The 20010-nt window shown below is 54.3% G+C and overlaps 2 protein-coding genes across 3 annotated transcripts in view; both read right to left on the minus strand.

The window, feature by feature from the left end:
* Positions 1-20010, minus strand: part of SRSF11 (serine and arginine rich splicing factor 11) — a 339983-nt gene that overhangs the window by 259267 nt on the left and 60706 nt on the right. The gene's annotated exons all lie outside the window — the stretch shown is intronic.
* The window catches only part of LRRC7 (leucine rich repeat containing 7), a 332198-nt gene that overhangs the window by 213511 nt on the left and 98677 nt on the right, over positions 1-20010 (minus strand). Inside the window, exon 1 of one of the 2 annotated variants that reach the window (XM_075424248.1) lies at positions 6987-7212. The exons of the other annotated variant lie outside the window; for it this stretch is intronic. The gene's annotated coding sequence lies outside the window, so the exon portion shown is untranslated. Of the gene's footprint in view, positions 1-6986; positions 7213-20010 lie in introns of those variants that run through there. 2 annotated transcript variants of the gene reach the window in all.

A 20010-nucleotide genomic window follows, 5' to 3' on the forward strand; every position in this document is an offset into this window, starting at 1 on the left:
CACGGACCTCTGTGGGTCACCCAGCCCAACCCCCTGCCCAAGCAGGGTCACCCAGAGCAGGCTGCACAGCACCGCGTCCAGGCGGGTCTGGAATATCTCCAGAGAAGGAGACTCCACAGCCTCCCTGGGCAGCCTGGGCCAGGGCTCCGTCACCCTCAGAGGGAAGAAGTTCTTCCTCATGTTCAGACGGAACTTCCTGTGCCTCAGTTTGTGCCCATTGCCCCTTGTCCTGTCACCGGGCACCACTGAAAAGACCTTTTCACTGAAAATCCTGTCACTTAAATAGAAAAAAAAAAAATAAAAAAGAATCTTTAAAAATAGTTGGTTTTTTTCCCAACACTGTATGACAGAAGGCTGAAAAGTCAACAGTGCATGAGAAACCACACGCTGAAGAATCATTAGGTGTTAGGAGACAAACACATTCTAATCTTTCTTAAAGGAATAATAATGTTGTGATGTAGCCATGAAGGACACCTCAGGGAAGTTAAATGCCCTGGTACTGGATGCTATGTCAGGCAGAGATATCAAAAAGTTGTTAACAGTAAGCCAAGTGCAATGTGCATCTTTGGTTGCAGAGCATCGTGCATCATTACGATATCCAAACCACCACCAACGCATTGCTCTGCTGTTTATCTGTATGGAAACCAACAACCCACCACAGCCATCCCATGGTCCAAAAATTCCTAGAAGATGCTTTACTTCGAGCCTAAAACCCCACCAGGCTGTGGTGCCCTGGCAGAAAGGAGGATATGGTGTGGGTAATGGAGGACTGAAGAGACCCGAGCGTATGGAGAGATAGCACTGGCACAGGCTGTCCCAGGAGGTTGTGGAGTCTCCTTCTCTGGAGATACTCAAGACCCACCTGGACAAGGTCCTGTGCAGCCTGCTGTAGGTGACCCTGCTTCGGCAGGAGGGTTGGACTGGGTGACCCACAGAGGTCCCTTCCAACCCCTACCTTTGCGTGATTCTGTGACTCTGTGATTCTGAGATGGCAAAGCACGAGTATCTCAAGGAACCCCTGCCAGGCCTTCTGCAGCAGCTCCCATGCATTAAACATCCATCTCAAATACGTGTGTCACATTTCAGCTTCCCGTCCCAGGGCAGGTGACATTCCTGCAGAGCAGCCACTCTGTGCCGAGAGCCGGCAGCCTGGCACATGGCTGGTCCTGCCAGAGAGCGGCTTTCCAGGCTGTGGCCACGCTCGTGCCCAAAGCAGGAGGCAGGTGCTGATCGAGCTGCCGAGGCACCACAGCTTCCTAATTTTCCATCTTACTCCCTAATTTTCCATCTTACTCTGTTTGCCCATGGTCCTTCTGAAGCCCGTACTCCACGCAACCTCTGCAGCAATTCTCTTCCTCCCCTGCCCTCTTTTCTGCATGAAGCTCATCTCGCAGCCCACCACCAAAATCTCTCTTTCTCCATCAATGAGTCACCATCCCTCTCGTGTTGCCTGAGGAGTGACGGACCTTCTGCACAGGGGGACAGAAGGACAAAACGAAGCAAGGAAACCTGGGCAGTGGTGGAAGGCTACAGCTCCAAGGCTCCTATGCAGCTTGCACTACTTGGGTGCCCGAGGACGAATTACCAGGTGCTCAGTGGTCAGTTGTCCACCTCTCCAAAGGGAAGGCATTGCTTCGCTGGGCTGTCCTAAGGTGGGAGCGCAGTGGGGTGGTGGTTCATCCCCGGGCAGAGCTTTTCCCAGTGTCTTGATGCAGGGGTGGGAGCAAGCACGCAGCAGCACGTGCATGCAGTGAGGACATGGAGGCAATGCACCGCGCTGGCTGGGCAGCTATGACAGCCCTCTGTCACGCACCAAAAAATTGTCTGAATTGATTAAAAAGCTGGGTGGAAGATGACACCTTCCTCTCATCTTGCAGTAGTTCCCAGAGCACAGACCAAATAAGTTTTTGTGCTCAGATGCTGCTTCGATCCAACTGCCTTTGCTGCATTTTTCATTGCCCCAACAAGCCTCTGGAGCTGCTGCCAGGGTCGGCTCATGCAGACCCAGCTGCTCACTGCCTGGCCAGAGGCCCACCGGCAGCTCTTCCCACGGGCAGAAGAAGAGCTTTGGTGGCCTGGTGGGATCCCCATCTCCCTTTGCTCATCCCCATCCATCGAGGGTGCTGCTGTGTTTCTTTATGAGGCTTCCTGTATTTTCCTTCCCCTTGACAGGGGGATGCAGCTCTACATTATTTATGAATAACCTTTCTTGTCCATGCTCTAGGACAGACACAGCGAAAAAATTAACTTAAAAAATTTATTTTCTTCAGGAAAAAATAGCAAGTGAATATGAAAAAAGATCATCCCCTCCATTAGCTGCTCCGTGTTCCCAGCCCATCATGGGGGACACGCTACGCACGTATCCTAGCCAAGGCATGGGACGTGGCCGGGGAGTACATCAAGCGTGAAGCTTCACTTTTCATCTCTTTTTACATTTATACAGTCCTTATTACATAGTTTCATCTTGGGGCACTGCAACTCTGTAAGAGAGGGACTGAATCCTCTGGTGCTCCAGGAAAGCTTTCTTCATCCCACCTTGGGAAGGAGGGAGGCTCGAGCCTGGTCCCTTGGGGTGATGCCTCCATTGCAAGAGCAAAATGGTGTTTTCAGGAGGGTTGGTCCATGCTCATCTGTGGTGCCCATCTACGAGACTCAGGGTTCACAAAGAAGGTCCTGGTGGCTCCCAGCACATCCAAATGCCAGGCTTCAGGTACACCCACCCATCGGGACATGTGGGTCCCTTCTTAAGACCAAGCTTCTGCCAGGAGGTTGCAGGTGCAAAGCTGCCTATACCTGCAGCAGATTTTGTGCTTACTGCTAACAGTTTTTAGCTTGATGGCACCAAGTTTTCTATCTCCTTCCTGCCCCTCAGCTTCTCCCGTGTTCTACCGTCCTCCCACTCCAACAGCTCGGGTGCTGTGCAGAGCATAACCTCCACCACCAGTGAAGGTGGGCTCCTCATGTTTCTTGTCCAGCCTAGATGTGATAGGCAGCTCCGCCACGGTGCAGTGCTGAGTGCTCAGGTGGACATCACTTCCACGGCTTTCGTGAATGCTACTCCATTTCACGCGGCAAAACAAGTACAAGCTTGGACCCCAAGGCCAGGCAGCTGATGTGAGCCTTTCGGTGTATTTTGGACCCTTGAGATCATGACTCTTCGTCAGGGAACTGCTGGTACAGTCAGACACGTGTCTTGCCTGGAGGACTTTAGTGGTGTGTCCACAGGCAGTTGCAAGCAGATGTAAGACTCTGTGTCACCCGCAGGTGAGAAGCCACAAGTCCTGTTACTGCAACACATCATGCTGAGCGGCCCTTCACTGTCCTCTTCTCGGCAGGAAGAGGTGGGAGTGGTGGCAGCTCTTTGGCGCTGGTGTGAATACCCCAATGTACCAACACCTTCCCCTCAGGCAGGGGGAAATGGTCAAGGGCTGTCTGGAGAGGTGTTTCTCTAGGACCTCTCCTGATTACGCTGCTTTTGGAGATTGTGTTTCTGGTCAGCCTTGACAAGAGAAATGTCATCTGTAGCTCCAGAACTGTTCCTGGACGTCTTCCAATTCAAATTATCCCCCTTAATTTTTGACACAAAGCACTTAGTCTTCGTTTTCAAACAATCAAGGTGGTCTCTTTCCTTCCCAGCTCACATGAGAACAACCCAGGAGGATCTCTGGTGTAAACCTGAGCTTTCTGACAAGGGGTAACCAAAAATCCTCCTGCTGAGGAAAACAACGTAACCAGCACACACATAAGGGAGTAATTCTAGCAGCTCACAATATCCACTTGTTGCCCAGGTTCACGTCCCCAGTGAGCATCTCTGGAAGAGCCAGGCTGCGAGCGTGGTGCTCACAGGGAGGAGGGTGATGGAGAGCAGGGCATGGTGGCGGCGGGGGAGCTGGCATGGGTGGTGTGCACGTGCTCATGGGGCTGTGAGACCCGGGGACGTCCCCAGCTCTGCATGTGCCTGTGCCAGAGCTCGCCACGCCGGCTCACGGAGCACAAGGACCCAACGGTCACAGAATCACAGAATCACAGAATAGTAGGGGTTGCAAGGGACCTCTGTGGGTCATCTAGTCCAACCCTCTATTTTTTCAGCTATTTCCACCTTATGTTTGCTTTTGCATTGCATAAATACCTGTACTGGGTTTCGGAGCAGACAAACTCCCAGCCCCACATCCCCAGGGAGCACCCAGGAGCAGGCAGGCTCCTTTTCTCCTCCCCTTTCTTTTCCAACAGAACAGATTTTGGTGACATGGCGAGCAGATGTTTGCGTTTACCATGATATTCATGATGGCAGTGAATTAACCACACACCTTCCAACGCTCAGACTTGGAGCAGCAAGTGAAACAGCTCTGCTGAGTCCAGCTCCTGCGAGCGCAAACACTGGTGTCAAGAGAGCAGACGAGACTCGGATCGCTACAGAGGCCGGCGCTCACAACAGCCGGGACAGAAACCCAAGCCCAGAAGGACAGACTGGAAAAATCACCACCCATTAACAAGTAAAAATCTGTTTTGCTGTTTGCCGAAGCACCGCGGTGTTGAGAGAGTCCAGCGGAGGGCTACGAGGATGATGAGGGGACTGGAGCATCTCCCCTACGAGGAGAGGCTGAGGGAACTGGGCTTGTTCAGCCTGAAGAAGAGAAGGCTGCGAGGGGACCTTATAAATGCCTACAAATATCTGCAGGGTGGGGGTCAGGAGGATGGGGCCAAGCTCTTTTCAGGGGTGCCCAGTGACAGGACAAGGGGCAATGGGCACAAACTGAGGCACAGGAAGTTCCGTCTGAACATGAGGAAGAACTTCTTCCCTCTGAGGGTGACGGAGCCCTGGCCCAGGCTGCCCAGGGAGGCTGTGGAGTCTCCTTCTCTGGAGATATTCCAGACCCGCCTGGACAAGGTCCTGTGCAGCCTGCTGTAGGTGACCCTGCTTGGGCAGGAGGGTTGGACTAGATGACCCACAGAGGTCCCTTCCAACCCCTACTATTCTGTGATATTCTGTGATATTCTGTTGGTCCCCCTCACACCAGCTGTGCAGGGTTTCCCGGAGTTATTCCTAGTTTGTACGACACCACTACACGCCAGCGTCACCTCTCCATAGCCTGTTTGTACAAATAACGTGAAGCCACTGTAGGCTCTGAAGTCGTAAACTGTGTGTTCTGCAGCAGGGCAAAAGCATTAAGATCTGAACAGGAAAAATAATATGAAAAATATAACTATCGTAGAATAACAGCAGCCAAGTTGTACTGGAAGGTATCGGACTCTACTGACGGTACTTGGTATTTACTGTATTTAATACTGCAGAACAACCCCGTTATCAGCAGATACAACCAGCGGCGCAGTAATAGCGGTGAGGGCAGCAGACAGGAGCTCTGAGGTTCCAGCAATGGGGCCGGGCAGGCACCAGTGCCCTCAGTAACTCTGTTTATTCACATCTGAGACGCTGGATGGTGAGGTTGGTGACGGGAGCGGGCGCAGAGGCGAGCCGGGAGCCGGAGCACAGCCGTGCAGGCGGCGTGACCGGCCCCGCGCTTCGCGGGAGGGTTGGTGGCTCAGGACCCCGTGCAGCCGGAGGTCTGCGTAAGGAGTTGCACTCCTGCTTCTCACAGAATCACAAAATGGTCGGGGTTGGAAGGGACCTCTGTGGATCACCCAGTCCAACCTCCTGCCAAAGCAGGGTCACCTACAGTAGGCTGTAGAGGACCTTGTCCAGGCGGGTCTTGAATATCTCCAGAGAAGGAGACTCCACAACCTCCCTGGGCAGCCTGGGCCAGGGCTCCGTCACCCTCAGAGGGAAGAAGTTCTTCCTCATCTTCAGCTGGAGCTTCCTCTGCTCCAGTTTGTGCCCATTGCCCCTTGTCCTGTCGCTGGGCACCACTGGAAAGAGTCTGGCCCCGTCCTCCTGACCCCCACCCTGCAGATATTTAGAGGCATTTCGAAGGTCCCCTCTCAGCCTTCTCTTCTCCAGGCTGAACAAGCCCAGCTCCCTCAGCCTCTCCTCGTAGGAGAGATGCTCCAGTCCCCTCCTCATCCTCGTAGCCCTGCGCTGGACTCTATTCTTGTTGCGTGACACGCAGGGTGTAAAAGCATGCAAGTGATTAGAAAATACAACATACTGCCAGAGGACTGGGAAAGCGATGCTAGCATCTTGTTTCACTGTGAAACAGCCTGAAGGCACTTCCATGCACACACGGCCGGAGCCACACTCCGCTCTCCGCCGGGGAAGCTCAGGGGCTGCTTCCCTCACTTACTGACAGCAAGTTTCCTCAAGCACCTTGAGTAATCTTTTCTTTTCCAAGCTAGGCTCGTACCGACTTCTGATATTTCTGATCAAGGAAGATCTTGAAAATACTCTGCTTAGACATATCAGGGACCTCAATCTGCCCGTTCCTGGCTTTGCGTTGGGGCCTCTGGGGAGCCGGCTGCCTTCGCAAGCTCCAAGTCCTTAAATGAAAAGTAAAACAACGCCCGATTTCAGGGGGAGCGGACGCGATGCCCCTCTCCCCGCCGCCGCAGCTCGGTGTGCAGCGTCACTGACATGCCGTTTCCAGGCTTCCCAGGCAGCTCCCAGGAGCCTCAGATCACACGAAAATCTGAAAGCCCCAACAAAACAAGCCAAGCCCAAAACCCAGAGCTGCGAACTTGCACAGCAAAGGCCCTGCATCCGTTTCTGCCTCTGAGAGCCCACACGAGGGGCTGGTCCGGTCAGCGCAGCGTCACAGCACAGCGTTGGCAGACCGAGCTCCTGCCAGCACCTCGTGCTGGCCCCTTTGGGACAAATCTGGGGGGACAGAAAGGTCCCAGCCTGTACCACCCGGCTCCTGCACCCACAGTACCAAACCAGGACGAGGAGCTGCTCCCTTGCTCCGTCACCCGGGGTTGGTGCTCACCGATCACACCTCCATCCCCTTGCACACCCTGGCAAGAGCTGCAGCAAAACTGGGGCTCCCAAACCTCTCGCAGCCTCCAAGGCACCCCGGCACCGGCGTCTGGCTTACCACGGGCAACAAGCGCATCCCTTCCCTCCCAAGGAGCAGCCCCGGCCGCCTCCTCTCTTAGCAGCAGCTCCTTGGTGCCAGGCAGCGGAGCATCCTTCCAGCAGGAGCTCCCCCGGCAAAGGGTCCGCCGACAGCGAGCCGTCACAGCCCTGTTTCGGCGCGCAGCCCGGCTTTCGGGGAGCGAAGACAGCCCCCGCTGCCGGCTGGGCTGGAAGCGGGGTTTGCAAGGAGTGCCTGCGACAAGCAAACTCCTCCAGCCGCCCAGAAGCGGCTTGAAAAGCTGCCTGGAAATGATTGTGGTACACAAAACGATTCAATGAGGGCTGCGAAAGCCTGGCGCCGTATCTCCTGCCCTCCGCCGGGAATGCATGGCAGATTTTAACATAAGCCAGCACACAAAAATAAGCAGACGACAACACTCCAGAGATCTCTAGTCTCCCTTAATTACAGTTATAAAGGTAAAATCAAGTAGACATTGAGCTCATGGTTGATTTAAACACAACATCAAAAGTGGGGAACAAAGGCAAATGCTCTCTGAGTTTATTGCATTTAGCTGTTTATTGACAGCTTTAACGCATTCCCATATTTGCTTTGCCTTTGTGCCAACGGTGACACGTTCCCGCTCCTCCGGGACTGCTTTCGCCCTGTGGAACACAACCACGAGGTTTTCGAGGAGAGTTTTGCCCCTCTCTGCGGTTTTCAAGGAGAGTTTTGCCCCTCTCTGCTGCCCCACAGCCAGGGGCTGCACCCACACCCGTGCCCCGTGCCGTGGTGCCCATCCTTTGGGCTCGCATCAGGGCACCCCACGGCGATGCATTCGCAGGAGGCATGTCCTGGGGTTGGTGCTGCCGTGTCCCAGCGGGAGGGCTGGGGTGGGGGGCACGGGGGGCACCTCGGCCCCACAGCGGGGCTGGGGATGGCTCCTCTGCAGTGGGCTGCGCTGTCCCGGTTGCTCTGGGGAACACGGTAGCCATGGGAACGCGGCAGGTTTAGATGCTGGCTGGGTTCTGGTCCTCTGCTGCTGCTGGAGGAACTGCTCTTCCCTGCTGCGAGCAGCTCATCGCGCTCTCAGCAAAACCTCAGCTGGGGCCCTGCGTGGTGGGATGGACACACAGACACAACAGGATGGGCAGGCAGGCACGCTGGGGTGGGCACGCAAAGCCCAGATCCCCTTGCTGTGCGCCCATCGCGCCCACTGTCTGCAGCTGCCTTCACCAGCTCTCGGGATCCTGCGACCTCGCAGCCTTCGGCCGGCAGAGAGGCGATGGCCTGAGGACAGGTCCCCAAGGGAGCAGGGAGCACTGGCAGAGAAACGCAGACGGACAGGCACAAAGCAAGGCTGAGAACGTAGCACCCATCAGCACCTCCTAGCAGAGCCTGAACTGCCAGGACGTGCTGCTTGACGCACGTTTGGAGCTTTAATGGGGTCCAACAGCAGAAGCATCAGCGTGAAGATAGGGTGAGAGAAGAAAAAAGCCAGAGGAGGGGAAAGGGAATGCACAGGGAAAGGGAAGTAAAACAAAAGAGAAATAGCTACGGAGATGTTGTGCAGCCAGGGTGCCCGAGGGGACACAGGGGCGGATAACTGAGGTCTACACAGAAACTCTTGAGGGAGCTGGTTTATGAGTTCTGGACAGTGTCCTTCACCACAAGATATCCTGGAGCTTCATCACTCCTCAAACCAGCCAAGCACAGATGACCTCTGCAAAGCGATCAGTTCTGAGCAGCACCCGGTGCTGCACGGGCCCTTGCCCCAAGGGACTGGGCTTTGGTCTTCCCAGGGACACAGAAAACCTCCTTTATAGGATGAATCCCTGCTAAGTCGAACAAACTTTTACCCCTCCTCATGAAAGGGCCTTTGGAGCTGCCACCCCAGCCCTGCAAAGTGGTGGGAGAGGGATGGGACGGGGTGGGATGGGGCAGGCAGCTCTCCCCAACCCCATGGGTCACTGTCCTCAGATGATTATCACTGCAAAAAAAGTTCCCTGCAAGGAAAGGAATATTTTCTTCACCTCTACCTAAATTTGGCTGCAAGTTTTAAAAGCACTAAGTGGCCCCGGCAGAGCCTTACTTTGTTATTTTGATGAGCAAGGTTGGTGCAGTTTCCCCCGAGACTGTCTGCCAGCTGGCGAATGCTCGTGCTCAAGACTCAGAAAGCCCTGGGTGCAGAATTCATGTCCTACGGAGAGAAGTCTACTTATTCATGACAAACGTGGGCACTGCCTCAAAAACCAGCTCTTCACTTTGGCATTGCTGAAAAATGAGAGATGCGAGCTCAGTTACAAGGTGTAGCAAATGTATTCCTTAGAAACCCCACAGCTGGAGAGCTGACAGCGTCCTTCAAAACTTGCTCCCTACCACGCTGCTGCCTCGGGAAACCGCAGGAGCTGACATCTAATCGCATTTGAACCCCTCCATTTGGGGTTTTTCTCTTTGAATCTTACTCGGTTCCCTCTTAGGCTGCTGGATGACAGCCACTGCCTTCCGGAGCGGATGCCGACCTTCAAAGTTCCCAAAGAACAAAAAAGCCCCAAAGCAAAGGGATCCAGGACACACTTGAGTGGGAGGAGGAGTGTTTCCGAACGCATGAAAGTGTAAAATATGCTTTTTTAATCTCTTTTTTTACACTGAGAGAGCAGGAGTTGCCCACTCGGTCGGACCTGCAGATGATCCCTGTTGATAGCTGAAGACCAGGCGGTCCACGACAGCAGCAGCATCTTCTTCACGAGACACGACTGCGTGCAGTGGGGTGTGATTTTTGTTCAGGCTGTTTCCAACTCTCCATTTATTTTTTGCCACTGATACTGAAGGAGTTGGCAGGAAAGCAGGTTTGTTAAAATTCAGCTCAGACCATCCTCCCTGACAACTGAGGGAAAAAAGTTGGGCTGGAAAATCTCCATGCCACTGAATCATTTGCCTCCCTGCATCGCAGAAGGGGCTCTCCTGCAGGAGAAACGTCTTGAAACGAGAAGGGAACAAGCAGGAAAGAAATCACAGACATCACAGACACGTAATAAATATCAGAACTACAGGAGAAAGGCATGAACTCCCCACTGCTCCCTTTCCAGGTCCCATTCCGGCACACGGCTGCACGCGTCTCCTCCCGTTTCGGAAGGTGCTGGGTGCTAGGAGAGGCCAAGTGCGTGGGCTTGGCTCCAAATCCCACAGAATTAATTGCAGCACTGATTTCCTTCAACCGACCATGGACGAGGTGCGTGGGAAGGTCAGAGGCAGAAAGGACACGGTGCACACACAGGCAAGGATGAAGCTGTCTCCCTGCCCTCGGCTACGGGGCTCCGCTCCGCTGCGGGGCCCTCCGAGCCCATCTCCCACCGGCACCAGCTCCCCGGCAGCGGGGGCCAGCTCGGGCGTCCTCCCTGCCTGCCCTCGCTAGGCTGCTCTTCTCACTTAGACTTTATTGGGATTATTATTATTATTATTATTGCACTTTCACTCTAAGCCCTATTTTCAGTTTCTTACAGCTTCCCAAGGCAATTATTTTGGGGGCTGGAATGTTTCACATTTTCAGAGTTGAATATGTGAATGGTTTATTAATTTGAGCTGGGTTTGTTTGTGCGTGAGCATTTAAAGAAAAGCCATGGATTAGCAAACAAACATATAGAAAGAAGGTTTTGGAGAGGTTTTTCACGTTAAATTATATTTACTAGTTTTCCTTTACAGCCTGTCTGGTTTCATTACAAATTCAGAAGGATGCTGATGAAGCAGAAAGCCTCAAGAAAGGAGCAGTGGAAAGTAGACAAGCTCTTCTGGTTTCTTCCTATGATGAAGGAAGGACGAAGCCCCAGGGAGGGCGGTCCAGGGACCCACTGGTGACGATGGGCACCAGGGCTGCCCTGCAGCCCACAGCCGTTAAGGGCCAGGAAAAGGATGAAGTACCCGGCCCTGGGCTCTGTCACAGTGTTAACGGCTCGGTGTAGATCAAATATCTCACGCTGGCCTAAAAATAAGCATTCCAGATTATTCGGAGCACTGAACAGGATTTTGCTTCCTCCTCACATTCAGTCATAAAATTCTTTAATCAATATTAATGTTATAAACCCAGGCACGTTTCTGCCTTGTGCAAAGAAGCAAAGCACGGACCTGTTCTAGAGGGGGACTGCGGCTCTCGGTGGGTACCCGCTGCGGGGCGGAGGACGCGCAGTGCTCTGCGTTGCGTTAGTTGCCATGGTAAGAGCTCCTTTATTTGATGCAGTTGCAGAGTAAGCAGTTTCTAAACCCCACACTGATTGTTGCCGTGCACTGCGAGGCGCTGAGCCGTCCTCCCGCCGTGGGGCTGCTCTGCCTGCCGACCCCTGAACTCGTGAGAGAGGAGAGCGAAGCCGGCGCCTTTCCTTCCAGATCAGACCAAGCCGTGTGGTTTGCTTCAGGCTCTGGCAGCGCTCGGGGCTCCTTTCTGCAGAGCACTGCGTGGCAGCGGTGTCTTGGCTGGTGGGCGCTGGGTCAGACTCTCCAGGCACGCACGATACGTGTGGTAACCAGCTCACGGGCGTGTTCATTCCGAATCTTCATTGGTTCCCAGCTATAAATAAAAAAATTGTTACCTGCTCTACAATACTGAAACAGTAGTAATAGTTGAATGCCACTATAAATCATTATTAATTATTCATTGAGTGGGCATCCACTTAAAAAAAAATAATGGCCCGGGACTGTCTGAACGGCAGTGTTGGATTTACAGTGCGTTATCTGCCAATTAATTGGGAGATGCTTTCAGCGCAGCAAAGACTGTAACACATTAATTTTTGATGGGGAGAAATTTCGCAGATCAATTTAACATTAATATTAAACTTGCTGTGAATAAACATTTCATTAAAATGAAACTTGATTTTTCACGTTAGCACATCTATTTACTCTTCTACCAGTCTGTTGGAATAAAAACATGGGAACCCACTCGTCGGTGACGAGCGCTGGGCGAGGGCCCGGCGAGGGAGCTGCCGTCCCAGCTCCTGTCCGTCCCTGCTCCGGTGGGGCTGCAGGAACGCAGCGCCTGCTGCCGGAATCCGTGGTGGACAGGGAAGATGAATATGGAATGGATGCGTTTTCGGTCACGTTCAGGCTTCCTGTGTGCGTGGCAATGCCCAGCACCCGACAGATTGTCACATCTGAAAACGGTGCAGTAGTTTTTCGGTGCTGGATGCAGTGAGCACGTCTGGGGATGTGCACGGGGACTGCACGCCGCCACCGAGCGCTCGCTTTGGCTACGCCAAAGGCTCACTGCCCAGCCGTTCGCCACCGAATGGGAAACCACCGCCGTCCCTCGGCTGCAGAGAAGTGAGGTTATTTGTGACACCTACGTGCAGCTCCAGAAGTGTCACTTCCCTCGCTACCACCGCGGTCCAGCCTGGCCATCCTAGGTTTTGACTTTCTGAAGACTCAAGCCGGCACGAGACGTGTTTCCATGTTTCCCCAGCCTCAAAGATGTGCTGGCCCAGCTTCGGATAGTGCTCATCCACGCGGATGCAGGGATGCATTCTCAAACCTTACCCATTACCCGTCACCCTCACGTCCCAGACCTCGCGGAGGCGTGCAGAAGAAAGGATGGAGGTCCCAGCACGGGGCGGTGAAGCTGCCAGCTGTGCGTGGCTCAGCCCTGGGCTCTCTGCTGCGCTCCAGAAATCCTCCGGATTTCCAAAGGCAGCATCCACGTGGCATTAACTTCTGCTGGGCAGGGCCCACAGGCATCAAGCACTTGCTCCTGGCCTTCAGCTCATGCAATTTTTTACGGGAAACATTACAGAATCACAGAATCACAGAATAGTAGGGGTTGGAAGGGCCCTCTGGGGGTCATCTAGTCCAACCCCCCTGCCCAAGCAGGGTCACCTACAGCAAGCTGCACAGGACCTTGTCCAGGCGGGGCTGGAATATCTCCAGAGAAGGAGACTCCACAGCCTCCCTGGGCAGCCTGGGCCAGGGCTCCGTCACCCTCAGAGGGAAGAAGTTCTTCCTCATGTTCAGACGGAACTTCCTGTGCCTCAGTTTGTGCCCATTGCCCCTTGTCCTGTCGCTGGGCACCACTGAAAAGAGCTTGGCCCCATCCTCCTGACACCCACCCTGCAGATATTTGTAGGCATTTATAAGGTCCCCTCGCAGCCTTCTCCAGGCTGAACAAGCCCAGTTCCCTCAACCTCTCCTCGTAGGGGAGATGCTCCAGTCCCCTCACCATCCTCGTAGCCCTGCGCTGGACTCTCTCCAGTAGCTCCTCATCTTTCTTGAACTGGGGAGCCCAGCACTGGACACAGCACTGCAGATGAGGCCTCACCAGGGCAGAGCAGAGGGGAAGGAGAACCTCCCTCAACCTGCTGCCCACACTCTTCTTGATGCACCCCAGGATCCCATTGGCTTTCTTGGCAGCCAGGGCACACTGCTGGCTCATGGTTACCCTGTCGTCCACCAGGACACCCAGGTCCCTCTCCGCAGAGCTGCTCTCCAGCAGGTCCACCCCAAGCCTGTACTGGTGCCTGGGGTTGTTGCTCCCCAGGTGCAGGACCCTGCACTTGCCTTTGTTGAACCTCATCAGGTTCCTCTCTGCCCAGCTTTCCAGCCTATCCAGGTCACGCTGAATGGCAGCACAGCCTTCTGGTGTATCTACCACACATCCCAGTTTGGTGTCACCAGCAAACTTGCTGAGGGTACATTCTAACTCTTCATCCAGGTCGTTGATGAAGAAGTTAAACAAGACTGGGCCCAGTACTGACCCCTGGGAGACACCACTTGTTACCAGCCTCCAACCAGACTCAGCGCCGCTGATGACAACCCTCTGAGTTCTGCCATTCAGCCAGTTCTCTATCCACATTAATGGGAGAAAGGAAACCAACCAAAGACGGCACATTCAGAAACGCGGGCTCAGCACCAGCCGGTTGCAACTCAGAAACGCAGGAAGAATCAAAAATACAATTTATTTATACGAGTGCAGCTTTGAGCTGGAGAAAAATGAGGACACTGAAAGCACGTGTGCCCGTAGCAAATTTTCAGACGTACCTGCACCACCTTCCCCCTACCTGCGCGCAGGCAGAGTGCCGTCCGACCCCCGCTGCGCTGCCCGGGGCTGGGGGCTTTGCCCCCCCGGGGCTCACAGAGGTGCTTTCAGGCACCAGCCACAGGCAGGAGATGTTCCTGTGGAAACCCGCTGCACTGTTCATAACACTAGAAATACATTTTCAGTTTTACAACATCAAAGCTTCAGCCTTGTGTTTTCACCTCTAGTTTCTGTATAAATATAGAAGCTGTTTTCCTCCAAATTTTTTCAGCTTAATTTAACTGTTATTGAATCGAGTAAGGAAGTAGCCTCATTCCCTCTAATAGGAAATGAAATGAGTTCCAAGGGGCTTTCCAGATGGAGAGAGGAAAAAATATGTATATCATAAACAATTCAAGTTATGCGGTTTCCACAGCTTTAAAAATAAAGCCTGGCAAATATATTGAGTATAAAAAAGGGGGGAGGAAATCAGAACATGGCAGTAGAACCTCTCTCTAGAAGGGGGGACTACAGGGTGAGATTTTGTGTTTTAGCAGTAACAGCATCCAAGGCACCAGGGAACGCTGCTGGGTTTCCACGCTCCGGGGGAAGGCAGGGCAAACGGAGCTGGGGGCAGAGGGGGGGCTGCGGCCCTTCTGCAGGTCCCCTCGCACCGTGTTAACCTCCCGCGGGTCCAGGAGTCCCCCTTCAGCTACCCAGCTACACACAGCGTTTGCCCAGCTCACGTTTCGAAATGATCCTCTGTGAGGACTTCCCTGCCTTGCCAGTGGCATCTTCATTACTTCCAGCTCATCTTCCACTGGAAATCTTGAAATCTTGCTGTCACAGTCAGTTCTGTGGGGGTAGAAAGAGCCTGCAAGCTGCTCTGAAAGCTACACAGTCCCAGAGTAACATATTCCTTATGCCTAATAAAAAAATAGATAACTATGTCTTACGCAGCTTTTTGCATTTCAGCTGATTTTAGACTAGCTAACTGAATTTTCATTTTTTTTTGCCTCTTTGCTTCAGAAACGCGGCAGCGTGGGGGCCCGGGGAGGCAGGGGGCTGTGGCTCAGTGCGTGGCTCACGCCTGCTTGCCTGGGTGTGTTGTTAGGTGATGCCTTCACAGAATCCCAGCATGGCAGGGGTTGGCAGGGACCTCTGTGGGTCCCCCAGCCCAACCCCCTGCCCAAGCAGGGTCACCCAGAGCAGGGGGCACAGCACCGCGTCCAGGTGGGTCTTGAATATCTCCAGAGAAGGAGACTCCACAGCCTCCCTGGGCAGCCTGGGCCAGGGCTCCGGCACCCTCAGAGGGAAGAAGTTCTTCCTCATGTTCAGCTGGAGCTTCCCATGCTCCAGTTTGTGCCCGTTGCCCCTTGTCCTGTCGCTGGGCACCACTGGAAAGAGTCTGGCCCCATCCTCCTGACCCCCACCCTGCAGATATTGAGAGGCATTTCTAAGGTCCCCTCTCAGCCTTCTCTTCTCCAGGCTGAACAAGCCCAGCTCCCTCAGCCTCTCCTCGTAGCAGAGATGCCTTAACCTGCTCCCAAACACTGCCACGTATCAGAAGTCCAGCCAAGCCATCAGAAACGTCCCACGAGCTCTCCAGCCCTCCAGCCCCCTTTGCTAATGCCCTGCTCACAGCAGAGACTGCGGGAAATCAGCCCTGGGGGCTCGGGGACGCTGTGGCCTTCGCTCTCCGCCCTCATTCACATCTTTCTATACCTACACATAGCTCTGTAAAGGTGTTTTTTAGCTCTACAGTCTTCCGCGGCAGTTTCTCTATTTCTGTCCAGAAAATCATGTTTTGATCCAGGTCCCTGCTTTCTATTTAATTTTTTTTTCGACCCGTGCCATTACCCATTGCTGCTGCTCTGTGAAAGGAAGGGTTTTGTTCACCGGGTCATCTCGCGCATTGTGAATAAATACACATTTGCTTCTTTCGAACACTTGACATTATGCTAATTATGGACATTCATTCCAAGCGACCTGCCGTAGCACAGCAGGGCAGAGGAGCGGTGGCTTCCCAGCCGCGGGTGCTCCTGTTGGGATGCAGGGGGGGGGATGCTTCGTGCCCGGCCTCGGCACCCGCTGGCAGCGTGGGGCTGCCTGGGGGGCACCAGTAACCCTCAGCTTTGACAAGCTTCTGGCCATCAGCCCATGGCCTGCCGCTCCCCTGGCTTTTACAGAATCCCAGCATGGTGGGGGTTGGCAGGGCCCTCTGGGGGTCACCCAGCCCAACCCCCTGCCCAAGCAGGGTCACCCACAGCAGCCTGCACAGCACCGCGTCCAGGCAGGGCTGGAATATCTCCAGAGAAGGAGACTCCACAGCCTCCCTGGGCAGCCTGTTCAAGTTTTTTTAAGTTTCTTTTTGTTTGTTGCATGGAGGGGGGGTGTTATACACCAGCCTGACCCTCCCTGCCTGCCAAAGCCAGTATTTCAGGCTATTCCTGGCTTCACACGTAATATTATTCCCCATCCATATCGTACCAACTCCTCCCACCTCGTGGACTCTCTCCTTCACGGGCCTCAGCCCAGCACTTCGGTGTCTCGCTCATCACCGCGATGTAGACAAACGTCAGCTGCTCGGTGATCCATCTCTGCGCTCCTGACACCGCCGCTTCTCAGCCCTGCCTCGGCAAAGGAGGGCAGGCAGCAGCTTTGCTGCCTTCTTATTTAGTTTTTCCTGTGCTAACAGTATAGAAAAATCTTCATTCCCCTCCCCCCCCCGCCTTCCCATTTATCATCTCTGGTCAGCCTTCACCTGCAGCAACTTTCTGATTACCCATCAGCATCTCCTGCACCCTCCCGCGCTACTCTTTATTGCTTAATTGTTTTGGAGATGTTTAATAGTGGTAGCTCTTGTCTCTAATTTTGTTATTATTATGCAGAACACCATATACAGTTCATCCCAGAAACGCCAAGGGAACAGACCGGACACTAACTGCATCTTTTTTGCTTCTGTGCCTGATTGCACTGGTTTTCAGCAAATTGCTCGCAGCATCCGCCACCGAAAGGTCACAAAATGAGGACGTCCAGCCATGGAAGACGAGAGCTGAGGCTGGGACGGAGCGGTGGCACTGGCACCCATCTGCACCCCAAGTCACCCGTGGGTACCTGTTCCTGGTGTCCCCGTGTGCTCCAGCCTGCCCGCATCCCCCAGCCTCCTTTGGGTCCGTGAGGCAGTGAGGGCAGGCAACTAGCACAGAAATTATTCTGTGAAAGAGGAAAGAAAAATGATCAAAAAATAGTAAAATTCCAGGGGCGGCACTGATCGGGGTTACACAGGTGGACTTTGTGCTGCTCGCAGGGTGAGCTGACCTCCTGCGGCACACGGCAGTGCGCGATCGGCCCCTCCTCGTCTCCGAAAGCGGTTCTTGGGCCACGTCTCTGTGGCACCACCACTGAAACATCTCCTCTTGCTCACAGAGGAGCTCGGTGGCTCTGGGCAGGGCCCTTCAGCCAGGTTACCAAGCTGCTTGGAAATCTTTTGGGAGAACATTTGCAGAAGGTAAAGTTTCCTTTATCACAGCATCCTGCATTGAACTGTGTCAACAGCGGGCACGGTGGTGATGGGTTGACAGAACCACAGCATGGTCGGGGTTGGCAGGGACCTCTGTGGGTCACCCAGCCCAACCCCCTGCCCAAGCAGGGTCACCCAGAGCAGGCTGCACAGCACCGCGTCCAGGCGGGGCTGGAATATCTCCAGAGAAGGAGACTCCACAGCCTCCCTGGGCAGCCTGGGCCAGGGCTCCGTCACCCTCAGAGGGAAGAAGTTCTTCCTTGGGTTCAGCTGGAGCTTCCCATGCTCCAGTTTGTGCCCATTGCCCCTTGTCCTGTCGCTGGGCACCACTGGAAAGAGTCTGGCCCCATCCTCCTGACACCCACCCTGCAGATATTTAGAGGCATTTCTAAGGTCCCCTCGCAGCCTTCTCTTCTCCAGGCTGAACAAGCCCAGCTCCCTCAGGCTCTCCTCCTAGGAGAGATGCTCCAGTCCCCTCACCATCCTCGTAGCCCTCCGCTGGGCTCTCTCCAGTAGCTCCTCATCTTTCTTGAACTGGGGAGCCCAGATCACAGAATCACAGAATCACAGAATAGTAGGGGTTGGCAGGGACCTCTGTGGGTCATCTAGTCCAACCCACCTGCCAAAGCAGGGTCACCTACAGCAGGCTGCACAGGACCTTGTCCAGGCGGGTCTTGAATTATCTCCAGAGAAGGAGACTCCACAACCTCCCTGGGCAGCCTGTTCCAGTGCTCCGTCACCCTCAGAGGGAAGAAGTTCTTCCTCATGTTCAGACGGAACTTCCTGTGCCTCAGTTTGTGCCCGTTGCCCCTTGTCCTGTCGCTGGGCACCACTGGAAAGAGTCTGGCCCCATCCTCCTGACCCCCACCCTGCAGATATTTAGAGGCATTTCGAAGGTCCCCTCTCAGCCTTCTCTTCTCCAGGCTGAACAAGCCCAGTTCCCTCAACCTCTCCTCGTAGGGGAGATGCTCCAGTCCCCTCCTCATCCTCGTAGCCCTGCGCTGGACTCTCTCCAGCAGCTCCTCATCTTTCTTGAACTGGGGAGCCCAGATCTTAGAGATCTTTTCCAACCTTAATGATTCCATGGTTCTAACAGCTTTTTTCCCTAATTGCCATCCACAGCACGACACCTGGAGTCCTAAATGTCACCGGATTTCTCCTGCCCCTGCCCCCGTTGTTGAAATCACTGTAGCTGCAGCCGTTCGGGTCCCGCCGGCGGGACTGCTCTGCCCGTCCCGTGCTCCAGCGCAGGGAGGACACACGGGTCTCGGCCTGCCCCGCCATCACCCTCCTGCCCACGCACCTTTGGAGATGCCCTTGGTGCCATCAGCCCCTCCGCTCCCCAACGGCCAAACGCTGCAGACAGGGAGCTTCGCCCGGCGTCACCCACCCTGCGGCAGCAAGAGCCGGGCTGGGAGGAGGGGCAGGAGACCACGCGCTGCAAAAAAGCGACCACGGAGAAAGAAAGCACGTTTGCTTCTCTGGAAGATACGGAGGCTTTTTGCCATTGAAATTTCTTATCAGAACATGGCTTGTTTTGTAGTAGCGCACAACTGCCTCTCACACCAAGGATAAGTACGGCGTTAAATGGGATGCTATGACCTACATTTTATGTATATTACGTCTCTTATGCTGATAATGAGCAAAGAAACCTTGATATATTATCACTTACTAGGCAATATTTTTCCCCGCTTCCCTCCTTAGGACGTTATATAGCATTTCTGGAACGAGATGTATTTTCTTTAATTTATGGGAAATATTGAACCTTCTGCAAACATTACCATTTAAAAAACTACCAAGGAACACTCTTAGATAAGAGTCTTTCCCTTTTTTAGTTTGAAAGTGCTTATGAACTTGCAGACACACAGATTGCAAACATGACAACAGCAGCCACATCGTCCTCCTTCACGTTCTTTCCGAACGGTGCTGGGCCCCGTGAAGCCCTGAGGCGCAGCACGGACAGCCATGGAAAGCTGGGGCAACCCAGACGTCCGCTCCAAAACCCTCGTGCTTCCTCCTGGACTGCCTATTTTTTTGTTTTTCACCCGTCAGCCAGCCCTCACGCCTCTCTTGGTGGGGAGCACCGAGCTGGGGGGCTGAGCAGCAAAAGACCCATTCGAAAGCTGGGATTGAGCGCGGCGTGCCCAATCCCTACCGCGTGGTGCTCGCCGGGACACGGCTCGCGGCGTGGCCATGCCTTGGTGGACACACGTGCTGCTGGTGCACGCTGGACGGGGACTGGAGCCGGGCGAGGCAGAAGCTGTGGGAGAGAAATGGGAGCAGACGCACGAGCGTTGCTGTCATCGTCCTCACGCAGTGGCAGCGAGGACTGGCGTCCGCCCCGGCACGTGGCAGCCCCCGGGCAGGGCTCCCCAGCTGCCTCTCCAGCACCGGCCAGAGCACCCGGTCTCCACCGCGCTGCTCCCCGCTCCTAACGCAGCCCGACACAGCGCACATCGCAGCCGCTCCCCAGCCGCACCCCTGAACTCCTGTAGTTGGGACTTCGCCATGATTATTGATATATTTTG

This window comes from Opisthocomus hoazin, chromosome 6 (genome assembly GCF_030867145.1).
Source record: "Opisthocomus hoazin isolate bOpiHoa1 chromosome 6, bOpiHoa1.hap1, whole genome shotgun sequence".
NCBI lineage: Eukaryota > Metazoa > Chordata > Aves > Opisthocomiformes > Opisthocomidae > Opisthocomus > Opisthocomus hoazin.